General features: G+C 42.7%; 1 protein-coding gene across 3 annotated transcripts in view; it reads right to left on the reverse strand.

Moving 5' to 3' along the window:
- ZC3H13 (zinc finger CCCH-type containing 13) overlaps positions 1-14,832 on the reverse strand; it is a 64,565-nt gene extending 49,733 nt beyond the window's left edge. For all 3 annotated transcript variants that reach the window (XM_054974567.1, XM_054974560.1, XM_054974552.1), the window contains exon 1: positions 14,572-14,832. The gene's annotated coding sequence lies outside the window, so the exon portion shown is untranslated. The remainder of the gene's footprint in view (positions 1-14,571) is intronic.
- Between the last annotated feature and the right edge of the window lie 1,168 nt (positions 14,833-16,000).

The following is a 16,000-nucleotide window of genomic DNA, read 5'->3' on the forward strand; positions in this document are numbered from 1 at the left end:
TGACAGTTAGCAGAAACAGTTCTTAAAATACCACTCTGCTGTTTAATTGATAGTTTAACCCAAACTGAAAAATTAGTGAGAAACCCATTTATACAAATAGTTCCCCATGTAGGAAGGCACAGCAAAATAACACGCTGCAGGCTCCGATGCCCATCTGCCAGATCTAGGGCTATTTATCTAACATTTCTTGTACTGGGGAGGGAGGCAGGGGGCATCTGCTGTGTGTAAAATGTGTCAATCTGGCCTTCTCTCACATTTTTAAGTTCGTGAAAGAAATTTGCAGTGGATAAGCCTTCACAGAAGATGAGCTCTTCATACAGCGATCAACGTATCAACGCAACTGTATAATTACAAGGCAGACTAAGGTCGCAAATTTGCAGTTATACACACAATTGTTAAGCTACAGTGTACACAGCCTCTCACATAATGTCTTTGTAAAAAGAACAGATCGGCAATTAAATTTAGTAGAAAAAATCAGCTATAATTTAAACAGCATTTTTCTATATTTACTCTAGGGTTATTTCATACATTTTTAAACAGAACTTCCCAAAACATGTTCCCTACAAGTTCACTGCCATCCCTGCCACACATACTTTTTGAAAGGTTTCAACCGTTTTGAGATCACGAACCTCTTTAACTGCTTTGTATTTATTATGGTTAGAAATCTGAAGCTGACTATAATATCAGTTTTGAAAATACCATTTTTAGTAGGAAGGGGAAAAAAACCTAAATCATAACCCTATATTTATTCTTTTGAATATCTACCATCTGGAGCCTGCACATTCGATTTATATACCGCCCTTCAGGACAACTTAACACCCACCCACTCAGAGCGGTTTACAAAGTATGTTATTATCATCTCCACAACAATAATCACCCTGTGAGGTGGGTGGGGCTGAGAGAGCTCCTAGAAGCTGTGATTGACCCACGGTCACCCAGACAGTTTCAAGTGGAGGAGTGGGTAATCAAACCCAGCTCTCCAGATTAGAGTCCCACGCTCTTAACCACTACACCAAACTGGCTGATTCATGCTCCTGTAACTTCTGAACTTGACTACTACACTGCATCTGCATGGAGTTGCCCTTGAAGACAACTCTCAAACTTTAACTGGTTCAGTGGAATCATACTGTCTGATGTGGGAAGACATATTTAGCCAGTTCTGTGTCAACCACACTGCTTATCAATTTCCCTCTGAACTCAATTCTGGGTCTTTGTTTAAAGACCTACAATATTTTGTCATCCACACATCAGAACTGCCTCTCCCCATAGAAGTCGGCATATTAAGAGAGATAAGGATAGAAGTTCTCCCCGTTGTGCTAGCCTCAGAGAAGATGAAGCAAGAGGCAGCTACAAAAAAAACTGAAAGCAGGGCTTTTATGGCAACAGTCCCCAAATTCTGGAATCTCATGACTGAGGAAGCCTGGAGAAACTTTCCTTTTCCAGACAGCATTCAACGGTCATGGTTCCTGTAGCTACTCTGTAATTTGGTTCAGCTTTATGTGGTTTGTATTTGGTTAACTAGGCTGAGGAGAAAGAAAAGCATTCCAGAAATGTTTTAAGTAAACTGTCAAGAAAAAAGGGAACCTAGACAGCTACTGCTGTCACAGGGACCACTGTGTTAGCTAAGCTTTTCTAAAAATCTACACACAGGTGTAATTTCAGCAAATTTGTAATCTGAACAGGAAAGAGCTAATGAAGCTAGGACATTCGTAATGCAGCAGGAAATTCAGTAACATGGTTGCCGATGACAATACACTTCCAGAAAATTGAGGTCATTTTTATGTACATGGGGTTCAAGACTTGATTTAATTTTGATTCTGATCCGCTTAAGATGCAGAACACATTTCTAATAATAAAAACAGCAGCAGTAGTGTAATGATTTCAAGTAAATGTGTGCATGTATCTTTAAATGCTTGGTGTGAGATAGGTGAAGAGTGGGGGTGAAAGAGAGAGATGAGGGAGTGATATGATTGGTTGATGACTGAGAGGGTGGGTGGAGTGAATGCAGTTTTAGACTGAGTGTGGAGAAAGAACATTCAGTCAAGAGAAAGCCCGCAAGCTGTGCGCAGCCTGAGTAAATTTAAGCAGTTCTGAGAGAAACACTGAGTCAGAAGAAAGCAGGCATGCTGTGTGCTGCCTGAGTAACTTTAAGCACGTCTGTGAGAAATACTGAGTCAGAGAAAGAGGCTGTGTGTGAAGCCTTAGAAGAGATCTGTATGAATGAGTTTAAATGAAGTAACGTTAAAAACTGAGAACTACTTTTATGAAACCGATAGGCTTCTTGAAAAAATAAAAGTTTATTTTGTTTTTGTTATATCCCAAAGTAGCTGTCATTGCTATATACCCCATGCCTATCCTCAGGGCCACATAGAACCACGAAGGAGCCTGATGCTTAGGCACGTTACCAAAGGGAACATTTAAATATCTTGGAATATAATATTCCTGGTGGCAGCAATCTACCCAGAGGGTGTAAGGGAAAGATTAAAGGTAAAATCTACCCAAGAGAAAGCAAGGGTCATAACAAGTAGCTTTACCATTCATAAAGTTCCCTACCTTAAGGCTTTCCAGTATTTCATGCAGTCCCATTTAGACCCCCTCTTAGAGGGTTGAAAATAAATCAGCAATTGTGATACTGGCTACTCGCGTAAAGGCAAGCCGTAATTAGCACCAAATGAGCTAACTGCCCTGTCATCACCCACCTCCCCTTCAGCACTGTCCTAAGAGCCTGCCCTTTGACTGTACACTAAGGCTCAAAGCACACAGCAGTGGCCAACCTGCAGGTTTTGCAAAGACGTCACCTCATCTTCTCCTCACTGGCAGCTGACTTCCCTTCAGTGGGCTCCCCCAACCCTCACACTTTCCACAGCACATCTCCAACAATTATAGTAAACATAGCTGGACGTGAAGTATTTGGGGAGGGGTACTGCACAAAGTTAAGCAGCAAGCAGACTGGGACCAGCGTATCTGCGGGACTGCTTCTCCCTATATATACCCCAGAGGATGCTTTGATCAGCAGAAAAACAATTATTAGTGGTCCCTGCCCCAGAGAGGCCTGCCTAGCCTCAACCAGGGCCAGGGCCTTTTCGATCCTGGCTCCAACCTGGTGGAACTCTCTGTCTATTGAAACCAGGGCCTGGCAGGATTTGTTATCTTTCTGTTGGGCCTGTAAAATAGATGTTCCACCAGGTGTATGGTTGAGGCTGGGCCAGACTTCTGCTGGCCCTGTAGGAGGAAGAACGATTTGAACCTCACATTAGATCTGTCCACCGCCCGCTTTAATTAGCTAAGCAAAGATTGCTTCCATCTGGAAATTATTTATTATATTTTATAGTATAATGGACTGAGATTTTATAATTTTTAAATGATTATGGAAACTGTATGAACCATACTATTGTGTTTTAAATGATGTAATCTGCCCTGAGCCTGTTTGTCAGGGAGGAATAGAAGTCTAATAAATACAAATACAAATAGAATTCAGCGCCCCTCTCTCATGCACCCGTCTGCTGTTCAAATTGGATTACTTCCACCCACCGATTTCTATGTGACTGGGGAAGATCTGGGTTTAGACACACAGATCTGTGACTGTCACACATGGCTTAAGCTTAAGAGGCAGCAAAAAGAACCCTGTACCATTCTTCCTAGCCTGGAAAACAGAAGCACTATGGTAGCACTTTGCTCGTTCAAAAAAGAAGAAGCATTAATATATGTGCATGTGGAACTACCCTAACACTGTGCACCTGTTTCCCTGGCTGGAGAGGGCATCTGTAATGGCGATGCAGTACAAGCAGTGTGACATGGTAGCCCTAGAGCGGTTATGAAACTTAACTGGGAACAATTTGGGAAGCAGATATTAGTATGGTGTTATACACAGATAAAGACGAATGGATCCTAAATGCCCTTTTCATTCAAGGGAGGCATTTTCACTTACAGAAAAGATGAAGGTGATTTTTCCAATTCTACCGTCTTGCTACAGGGCCCCTATTTCAACCCCCATGTTCCCAAGGAATTGAAAGGGGTACTGAAGACCCTGGGGGTGGGGGTGGGTGGGAATCACTGTCACCAGAAATTATTAAACATATTTCAATACTACATTCATCTTCAGTGTGCCAAGGGTAATGTTAGAGAACATAAAAGCCGAAGAGGCTCCCCCGGTACTGAAACCAAATAGAAAGGGTGGTAACCCACAGCCATGGGGATCAAAATATCAATAATGTCAACGATATTTATAAATCTAAATGTTTATATCAATTTTGTAATATGCAAAGTGACTTTGTGCTTAAATAGATACTGATAAAAATTTAAAAACTCTTACAAAAATCAATCCACAATATAACAATGATCAATCACATCTCAATCAAAATACAGAGTTATAAATACAGCAATCATATTTCCTGATAGTCCGCTGTAGTAGTCCGTTTAATATCAGTCCAAGAATTGTGTTATGCTGTCTCTTCCTCTATCCTTTTCTTGTAGGTTTGCAGAAAACAGATGCTCTAATAGGAACACTGTTGCTTCGGGTAAATCTTAAATATGAAAAAACAATCTCTAATCCTCCTTTCTTTTCTTTTTTAGGTGAAGCCACAAACAAAACAGAGGGAAAGTAAATAACCCCCTAACCCAACAAGGGGCCGGCTAGTTTTCACACTTGTTTCATATGAATACTTTTTCAGGGCCCACGTACCTGGTCCACCATGAACGAATCAAAATCAAGGACAAAAATTTCTCAAGTGTAACTGTTTTTTTTAAAAAAATACATTATATCAAATTTTAAAAATGAAGAAACTAAAAAAGTCTTTCATGCATGCTTCTGTTATTCAAAGTCACCCCTACCAAAGCATCCTAAATAATTTCTCAAAGGTATTCAAGCTAAGACTTTGACAAGGGTAAGGGAGTTCTGCAATTGCCAGGCAACCATTACATGCACCCTTATCTCCTGAGGGCACAGTTAAAACGCTTATGCTGAAAAAGTAAGAAGGCACTTATACTTGACCATTAAGTACCAAAGACTAAAAACAAATAGCAGAAGACCATCACCTTCAAGCATTGCCTGTGAGCTTCTAGCACTTCACCTCTGAAAACAGAACTGACCTAGGCAGATGTAGGTCTGGTTTGACAAGATAATTTTTATGTTCTTAACAGACAGCCTGTGAGTCTTTGAGGCAATATAGGAAGGGGTCCATAAATGCACTCTTTAGAGGTAACCATTAATTTCATTCTAGCAACTAGAATTTTATTCCGACAGATAGTTCCAGGAAAGGGCTAAGTCCAAGAGCAGAATTATTTAAATTGCATCAGTGTACATAAGAAGTAGCACCTTCTGACATCTTAGATGTAAGCAGCAGCAACTAGACTTGCTTCTCCATCCCTTACCCAATAGAGCTAACTGAGGGAATGACTTGCCCATGGGACTCCAAATGAGTGACCTGCAAAGAAGAAAAGCGCCAAGGCTTCCTTCTTCCCAGCAGCAGGCAGGCTTTACATTTCTAATTCACCAGCTGCCCTCCTGTTTTACCCACTGCTGTTCTTTTTTTTTTTTTTTAGAAAGAGCATTTCTACAAATTATCTATTTCTTCCAACACCAGAGCACACAAACACAGAGTTTCAAGAAGGAAACATGCAGGAAATGTTAACCAGCTGTCTCTCAGCACCATGGAGCCTATTCACTTTAGTAGCATCTCCTCTCATTCTTATTCTCTTTAACCCAAAAATATCATGGAGCTTCTGTCCTTAAAAAATTGTCTCCCCCCCAGTCCCATTTTTCAAAAGACAATATCCTTGATCCCCTGTCTGACCCACCCTCTTCTCCAAACCTTCCTCCAATTTAAGAAGATGGGATGGGGGGGGGGGATACCCAGCCTTCCAACTTCTACATCATACCAACAGTTAGCTTTCTTCCTCAATTTTATACTTTTGTACTCAATTTTGTACTAGTTTCTAACATGTTACATGAATAAACTTAAAATAAAAGCTGTGGTCTGCAAGTCTACACATGTTCACTTGAGAATAAAACCATCTGTGCTTAGTTACTTCCAAGTATACAAGCATGACTGGCTGGGCAATTCAAAAAAAGGCTGGGAATGGGAAACCCTTTGTGACAATGCAGGGAACAAGAAGTTTAAAAAGGAGGTCCTCCCACTGATAACTAATTAAATGCCTTACCTGACATCAGATGGAATACACAGGTCACTTCTAAAAGGACTTTATCGTCACTGTGTTTGACCTTTAATAATCTTTATTATTCATATAGTGCAGTGTTTCCCAACCTTTTTTCCATGGAGGAACCCCTAAATTCATTTTTCAAATCCCCCGGAACCCCTATCTATGAAAATATTTACAGGTAAGAAAAAGTTGATGGCAGAAAGCACTATTCAAATATTGTTGAGAAAATTTATTTGCAAAGGACAGCGCTCTTTCTCTCTATGTTAGCTTATATAACCCCAATAATGACAATATTTCGCAGGGTATTTTTTATGGTATTTCAATATTTTTATTTATTCCATGATTCCTCTGTGGAACCCTGATTGGGAAACACCGATTCAGTGCATTTTTATTCCACCCTTCCTCTAAGCAGCTCAAGGGGCCATACATTCTTCTCTCTTCCTCCATATTATCCTCATAACGAGTCTGCTAAGGAGGTTAGGTTAAGAGACACAGTGACTGGTTAAGGATACACCATGAACTTCACAGTAAGAGAATATGAACCCAGGTCTCCCCTGTCCCAGTCAAATGTGATTTTTTCCCCCTTTCCTTTCTCTCTCTCTCGCTCACACTTTCCCTCAGTGCCCCACTCCATCATTGTGTCTACACCACTGGTTTCCAAACTTTTCAAATACAAGGACACATTTTAGCATTAAAAAAATTAATGGACCTCCCCCCCCCCCCACACACACAACAGCAATTGTACTATTAGTATCTGTTGATTGAGACAATACATAATGACAAAAAAGATCAAAATGACTAGTGGACATATGGATTCACAGACCCCTTGCAATAACTGTGAGAACCACTGCTTAGTGCTTAATACTCTGGGCGCTCTCTCTGCTTTCTCCACTGCACTCTACCCTTTTAAGCAGGACTGAAAAACAAGGCTTTGGGAGCAGGTAGAAAATCTAGCAGCTGCAAGCCCTGCCTCCAGACCTCAGGATAGAGAGGGAAGCATGGCTTTGTCTCCTTCCCCCTCCCCACCACAGATACTCTTCTATCAGCACCGAACAATTGTGGACGATAGTTCTATTTTAGTTACATTGTGGTTATATAATACAACAGGTTTGCAAATTAAATTGCTGTGCGCATAAAAAAATAAACTTAGCCAAAACACTGATACATGCCGTTGACATACTGAATACTTAACGTCTGCCTGTTTGAATGAATTATTTCTGAAAAGCAGTAATACTAGATATACATTTTTTAAAACTCTGAAATACAGGGCAATGCAGTATTCACTGTTCTTCCCTTTGCAAAATCTTTCCTGACTTCTCTCTCTCACACACACACACTTTCTCTTTATGCCGTATCTTTATCTGAGCGGCTTCTTAGATGATAGTAGTTATTTGGATGCTGCAACCCATTCCATCAGGCATAATGGGAACTCAAATTTTAAAAACTTCACTATAAATACAAGAAAACAGTCTCCTTATTCAGTAGCATTTGAAAGGGGAAAGCAGTGACCTGTGGACAAGCCACATCCAAAGAGAAAATAATAGTGTCTCCACTTTGTATTTTTTGTACTCTCCAATATATCTGAGGAAGGAAGCCAACTCACTAACGCTTTTATTGGAATAAACGTTGTTAGTAAAGTCTTTAAGGTACCACTGGACAAACTAACCTGGCTATCCTTCTGAAATGATTAGCAACAGAGTATGTTATCAAAGAAGCAGCCTTCACATTCTTTACCATCTACCTATACTGCCTCAAAAAGGTCCATAAATTTGGCCAAGTGGGGTTCCATTTTCACTCCTGCTAATAAGTATCTTTGGCGTGACAAAAAGACAAAGAACTATCTGGATTGCAGAGTTAACTTGATTAGCTTCAACAGAAACTAAAAAATAATTTCGGAGACTTTTCTTGCTTGTTTAATGCATTTTAAATAAACTTTGCACTAAGTCTCAGTAATTTGGCGTTTGGGATACCCAAACAAATAGCACCTTGGTCAGCAACTAGTTTTGCCTGAGGGTCACTCTGGCAAGGGATTCATTCCCTGCAGGTTTCATTTACTTAAATTATTTATTTATCTATGTTATTTATGGTCTGGTGAGACTCAAGACAAATTACATAGTGTAAGTCAATATGATCAACGACTGAGACAATACGATACTGCTGCCTGAGCGGCTGAAATGTGTATAGCAGTATTTAAAAGTCTCCATTTACAGATGCTGTCAGGAAAAAGGCAATTAGCCTTACGGTTTTTCCCTCTGGCACATTTTTTTTCCAAAGTAGCTCCTCATTCTGCAAGAGTCTGCACATGAATATCTTCATGGACAGTGGAGATAAATGAAGAATGGGTGCATTAATGCTGGATGCACTCTGCTTCTACCTGTGTTTATATGCAAAAATGGCATTCAGTGAAGGCAGGGCTTACACAGTGTGCTGTGTAACAGATGAACGGTTAAACAGATGGACAATTAAAACTTGCAATCAATGACCTTCCATTTGTTATTATTTTTCTCTTAGAACCTGTTTGTCCGAAGCATGTGTGTGTGCATGCCAGAACTGGATTTCAGACTCACACAGAAAACATATCCATACTACACATTTAAATTGATTTAATAATTATTTCCGTTCACTAGGGGACTCTCACTCCCATTCAGCAAAGGAAATCTGGGCGGATAAGCAGTTTTTAATGCATACGGCATCCTTGATGCGCATTCAACTTCAAGGGCCATCGTTTTGCAAAGCGCTGATACACAATCTCATATCATTATCACAGCATTCTGACACAACTAGATATGCTTGAAAGTCATTAAAAGATCTCTGATCTTAAGGTGCTATGTTTTGAGATGGGGGTGGGCTGCTAGAGATTTAAAAATTCTTCACATTGTCAACAAACTACAATTCTTAGAATATCTTGAAGGACAGCATAACAGTTAACCAGGTATCAACAACATAATGCTTGCCTCATGGATGAGCCCACAGAGCACGCTTTTCTGAAGAATAGCATGTATTGCCTGGAGCCATAGGCTTAAAAATGTAATTAAATTCCTAGGGACAACCACACACTTCTAAAAGTCAAGAAAATCCACATGCTGTCTACTTCTGACACAACATGAGGCCACAATTGCACTTTCCCCAGACCTCTTTCTTCCAGTATGAAAGCTACTAATGATTTGGACTGGCATCTTCTCAGAAAATAATTAATGTATCTCATACTCAAAAGGAAGTTTTTTCACAGTGATGTAAAAATCCCCCGTTCATTGAAAAGCATTCTAGGAAATGTCCTAGGGTGGCGCTCTTCAATGCTTCTAGACCTAACACATAGGACCCACTGAGTTGCAAGCATGTGACCAACAGCCATGTGGCATCCGAGTCACATGATAAGAGGACGTGGAGCCAAAGAACCTCAATGGCAAGGGGAGAGGACTCCACACTGCCAGTGTTTGCAGTCCACTAGAGGACTAACTGGCAGATGGTCTGGCCCGGGAAGAAATATAAAGCAAGACACAGAATTGGCAGGAGGGGGATTCTGGGAACATATGCGCTAATGGAATCTTCTTAATTGCTGACCTCACCATCCCGCTACTTCTCTTACAGAGGGCACAAAGAGGTATGCCATCCTTGCTCTCAGCGCATGTTCGCTAGCCACCAGTTCTTCTAAAAAGCAATAAAAAATGCACAAGTCTGTGGGTTGAAGACCAATCTTCTAGGGCACATTCCCAGTTCATGTGACCCTGTGAATGAAGCAGTAGAACATGCCAATGTGTCCACTACAAGAGAAGACTGGTTCAGATCCACAAAATTCTATGTACTGTTATAGTTTTCTCATTGAGGATGCCAGAATCCCTAGGAATATATTTTGAAAATTATGTCTGTACAACAGCAGTCTTCAACGTCCACCTTTTCCACCAAACAGCCCTCCCTCAATACAGAGTTCTCCTTGACTGATACCATAGATACAAGATCAATCCCACATGGTTCATCCATAGGTTTGCTAAAACTAACAAAACTGTGGGATAAAATTCCTCCCTGGTTGCATTTTTTTTAGAAGAATGAACACAGGAACGGCACAACATCTTAGGACACTTTCATTTGCACATTAGTAAACTATGACTGCAATCCTAAGGTCACTTTCCTCAGAGTAAGCCTGACTGGATTACATGAGGCTTACTTCTGAGTAGACCTGCTTAGGCTTGCTTCCTATGTCTCCGAAGTACAGACACTTGTCACTTACAGCTTTCTTTCTCTAAAAAGAAAAGCATCTGCGTGGGCATAAAACAACTTCTCAAAAAATCTAGATTTTGCCTTCTGGAGCACTTTTTTGTCTCAGCCAATGCATTGTAGTGGGATAATAAACATCTCATAAGTTTTTACAGAGGAAAATCAATCCAGGTAAGCAGTGAAGTGTCACAGAGCTTTCTGAAGGGTGAGGCAACCAATGGGCTTCACTGGAGAACACTTTACCTCACTAGACAGATATATGCTGAAAATTAACCCTCATGGACCATAAATATTAGTGATTAGTAACAATAGTTTATTCATAGTTTATATGCTGTACTAACATCTTGTGTTCAAAGTTTGGCGAATGTCAGTTACTGGTTTCTGCAACCACAAGCATGGATTTGATTGGTATTACATGAAATTTAGAGCTGGACACAGGTTGTGAACAGTCTCCACGTATGATTTTTGTAAACTTTTTGACACGTTTCTCAAATTAATCCAAAACAATCACCTCCAGTTTCTGTATCTGAAATGGCAATTTATGTCTGCTTGGTTCGTAAGAATGAAGCTGAAGGAGGAAAAAAATACCATTTTACTGTTCTTTCACACCCTGTCCGTAGGAGTCCACATGATGCTTCAATGGCAACTAACCTTTATTAAGCACACCGACTGCCAACCACATGGGGCAGAGTATTGTTTCTTATTATACCAACCTTCCTGGCGTAAATTCTTCAAAAGTTTTAATTAATTTAGTTGTCTTACAGACATCAGAATTATAATACAATTTTTAAAAAAATTAATGTCTAGTAAAGTGCACTGATCCAGAGGAGTAAAGGATTTTGTAAAAGAAAGGGGGAGGGGATCTTGGCTGCTTCAACTGCTTATGTAAGAGTCAGCAAGCTTCACCTGTCTAAAATCCCCCTGCCCTACAACTATTAAAGATAAAGTATCCCTGCTGTCCTCTTCAGTATCTGGTCACTCTAACACAGGGATATCAAACAGGGGACAATCTGAAGCCAGACAAGACTGATATGATTATGGCTGCGAAGGCTGATGCTTCAGGGGAAGGGGATCCATCTGTCTTGGATAGAGTGGAGTTGGCTTTTCAAAAGCAAGTTAAGCACTTCAGGGTGTTCATGGCACCTGCCTTGGTGTTTGAAATGCAAGCTGCTATAGTAGTCAAGAGTGCCTTCTGACAGCTATCTCTGGTTCACCCGTTGTCTCCTTGCCATCTGGCCACGCTGATCCATGCTTCTGTAATCTTGTGGTTAAATTACTGGAATGTGTTCTACATCGGGCTGCCCTTGAAGATAACCCACTCCGGTTCAGAATGTGGTAGCCTTATTATAGTCAGCAACTAGACAATGGGGAATATATCTTGAAACAGCTACATTGGCTGCCTGTTGGTTTCCAAGTTCATTTCAAGATGGTGGTTCTTCAGAGAAGTGAGCCGAGATTCACGAAAATTCATATCCTACTACAAGGTGCTACCGGACTCTTGCTCTTCTTTTCTATCGCCTAGGACAGGGGTGGGCAATTGTTTTGGCTCGGGGGCCACTTTGTGGGAGCGGAGGTTAGCGGAGGGCCGCACCTTTTAAAATGATTGCATTCATTAGTTAACTTTGCATTTCAGAAAAGGTATAAATTGTATCATAAAAATCAATAAATATAAATTAAATAAAATAGTGGTAGTTTTATTCAATTTATTTATTGTGCTAATTTCATATCATCTATATCTCAGTTCAAGGCGGATTTTTCTGACTATCTTGGCGGGCCACAAAAAACTCTGTAGCGGGCCGCATGAGGCCCGTGGGCCGCCATTTGCCCACCCCTGGCCTAGGACATGCATCTCTAAAGGACCATCTCCTCCAAAAATGTGCCTGTACACCAACTATGGTCTTCAGGTTGCCATCTACTGGCTCTTCCCTCCACTTAAGGTGACTCCCCTCCCCAGCCGCACCCAGAACTTGTTCCTTTTTCACTGTAGATCCTATTCAGTGGAACAGGCTCCCTGAGGTGGTGAGGGGACCACCATCATTAAAAATCTTCAGAAAATGCTGCCAGGCTATTTTATTCACCAGGGCTTTTAATACAGGCATCCAGGATTTTGACCTACTGGTTTTAAATTATAATGTTTTAATTGTGAGCCACAAGAAAAGCAAGGCTGTAAATATTTTAATAAACGAACAAGAGACAAGTCACCCCTTTGTTCATTGTTATTAATGTGCACACATTTTTTAATAATCCTGCAATCCGGTGCACACCAGTTTGACAATTAAGTCCCAGTGAACAAAGCTGGATTTTTTTTGAGTAAACATATTTCAGCAGAGTAACCATCAGCAAAAAAGGAGGAAATGTACCCGAGAGAATTTTATTAGGTGATAAGACAAGTAGCATCTCCCACTGAATATTTCCTTTCATGAAACGACCAACACTGTAGGAACCCTGAGAACTTCTGCATCTGATCCCGCTAGATAAAGGACTAGGCTACAGAGTGAAGCGCACTTAGCTTGGAAGTGAATTCCTCTGAAATCAACAGGGCTTCCTTGACTAGCATCAGGCTGCAAGTACTCAAATGAGCCTTCCCTCATGTACTCTCCGCTAATTTGAATAAGCAAAATACTCTGTCCTCCAATAAAGAATGCAGTTGAAGTTACAAAAGCAGGTCACAACATACAAAACAAAGCAGAGGGGACTGTTTCCTGCTTGTGGTCTTCCCAGATGTATCTGGTTGGCTACCGTCTGGAGATGGGATTGCAGGACCATACAGAATGAGCCAGCAAAGCTTCTCACCGGTTCTTAAAATGTGCTGTCATGGGAATTTACTTGAGCATTAAGCTTGCTACCTGATCACAACCGGCCGCACCCAACACGAATTTTGCCTTCATGCTCTGCCGTCAAAATCAGAGGATGCAAAATATTTGCACACAAACCTACATACACTGGGACAACCACTGCAGTGGAATGTTAAAGGGGTTAACTAGGATCAGGGAGATTGTGGATCAGATCCATGAAGTTCACTGGGTGATTTGGGCCAATCCCTCTCTCTCAGCCGATCTCATGAGACTGACGGGAGGACAAAATGAAGAAGAAAGAACCATGCCTGAGTTATTTGAAGGAAGGGCAAAATAAAAATGCACTATAAATAAAAGGGCACATTGTCCAGCCACTAAAAATGTCCTCAAAAACACTGAATGCTGCAGCATACCAGATGTATTCACTGAATTCATTTACACCTCACCTTTTTTCCCAAAGGGGACCCCAAACTGTCTTATTCTCTCCTCATTTTAGCCTCCCATCAATCCTGTGAAGTGGGTTAGGCTGACAGCGTGTGACTGGCCCAAGGTCACCCAACGAGTTTCCACGGCAGAGCGGGGATTCGAACCAGGATCTTCCAGATCGTAGTCTGACACTCTAACCACTATACTCACACACCTGCTCTCACTACATTCTAGCGTACAACCACACTTAAAAAGTTCTAGAAAAACACCAACACCTGCAATTGTATTTGGTATGGGGCGGGGAGGTTTTCAAGGATGCAAGAAGTGAATAAACTCTCAACAAATGATTCGTCTGTTAAGATGTTCTGAATAATAACCACAACCTGAGACTATTGGGCAGTTGGTAGGGTTGCCAACCTTCAGGTAGGGCCTGGAGACCTCCCAGAATTACACTTGATCTTCAAGCTACAGCAGTAGTGGTAATAGCATTTATATAATTTAAGTGGACAGCCATGTCAATTTGCAGAACAACAGGATTTGAGTCCAGGAGCACGTCTTATTTTCAGGGTGTAAGCTTTCTAGAGCAAGAGCTCCCGCATCTGAAGATGGGAGCTTCGACTCTCGAAAGCTTACATCCTAAAAACCTTTTGGTCCCTAAGGTGCGACTGAACCGAAATCCTAATGCACTATAGAGATCAATTCCCCTGGAGAAAACAGAGTGGCCTGTTTGGCATTATACTCTGCTGAGGTCCCCTCCCGAGCTCACCCCAGGCTCCACCCCCAAATATCCAGGAATTCCCCCACCCAGAGTTGGCAACCCTAGCAGACTGCAGAGAACACCATTTCTGGTCCCTAAAATGGCGGTATTTTTTTGACTGGATTATCACACCTCAACGATTCCGAGCAAGGCACAGACAAAGCCTTCCCGCCCTCCCCCCGCGCATGCCCTTCTCCTTCCCCCGGGGGGCCAACGACTCACCTGCTCCCTCCTCGCCCGACCTGTTCCTCGCCGCCCCCGCCCCCGCCCCCGCCGCCGCACAGGGCGGAGAGGGGAGGAAAGGGCGAGGGGGGAGTCCGTCCTCCCGGGCCTAAGAGCCGCGCCACACGAGGAGGAAAGCGGGGCGGGGGGGACGCAGGGCTCAGGCCGGCGGCGGCGGCGGCGTTGACGGCGCCTCCGGCGGGCCGCGCAGCGCGACTGACGGGGAAGCCAACCCGGGCCGACAGCTCTCCCCCCCTCCCCCGACGGCGCCCCCCTTCGATTGCGCTTGCGCAGATCTGCCCCGCGCTTCGTCACAGTGGAAAGAGGCTTCCGCCGCAACGAAGATAATAGCGTAACCGGAAGCCATCCTGACAGCCAATGGCTGGCCGCGTTTGGACACAGGCGCGGGAGGGGGGGGGCTACAACCGTCACCGTGTAAAGGAAAATCAAAAAGAGTCCAGTAGCACCTTTAAGACTAACCAATTTTATTTTAGCATAAGCTTTCGAGAATCAAGTTCTCTTCGTCAGATGCCTGATACAGAGTAAAGGAGGCAGCTAGGGAAAGGCCATCACCCTCTTTATATGGACCTTCCGAAGTTCAGCGGGGTAGCCATGTTGTAGCCAGTGTTGCCAACTTCCAGGTGAGAACTGGAGGTCTCCCGGAATTACAATTGATCTCTAGGCCACAGAGATCAGGTACCCTGGAGAAAATGGCAGCTTTGGAGGGAGTGGCGGGGGGGGGGGACTCTCTTTGGCATTATTTCCTGCTCAGCTCCCTCCCCAGACGGGTTGACAGCTCCAGGTTGGGAAACTCCTGGAGATTTGAGGGGTGGAGCCGGGGGAGGGCGGGGTTTGGGGAGAGACCTCAGCCGAGTATAATGCCATAGAGTCCACTTTCCAAAGCAGCCTTTTTCTCCAGGAGAACTGATCTCTGTGGACTGGAAATCAGTTATAATTCCAGGAGCTCTCCAGCCACCACCTGGATGTTGGCAACTTTACCTCATATAGACTTACTGCCAAGGGAGGCTTTTAGTTGATTACTGGATGCGTTAGAAAAAGGGGATTATAATATTTCCTAACTGTCTGAAAAGTATGATTTGCCTGCTTTTTCCTTCTGCCTCATTATAATCAACGACACCATTTTATTTTTACCCCAGCGGCTGCAGCTCCATTTGGGAAATTCCTAGAGATTTTGGGGTTGGAGCCTGAGGAGCGTGGAGTTTGGGGAGGAACATCAGCAGGGTATAATGCCATTTAGCCCACACTACACAGTATCCATTTTCTCCAGGGGAACTGATTTCTGGGGCCAGGAAATGGATTATAATTCCAGGGGATCTCCCGGCGCCGGCTGGGGGTTGGCCACCACAAGTGGCATAGCCGGAACTTCCTATATTCCATTGCACGGCCATCCTCCTCTATGGACGCCGAT

Source organism: Eublepharis macularius, chromosome 1 (genome assembly GCF_028583425.1).
Source record: "Eublepharis macularius isolate TG4126 chromosome 1, MPM_Emac_v1.0, whole genome shotgun sequence".
NCBI lineage: Eukaryota > Metazoa > Chordata > Lepidosauria > Squamata > Eublepharidae > Eublepharis > Eublepharis macularius.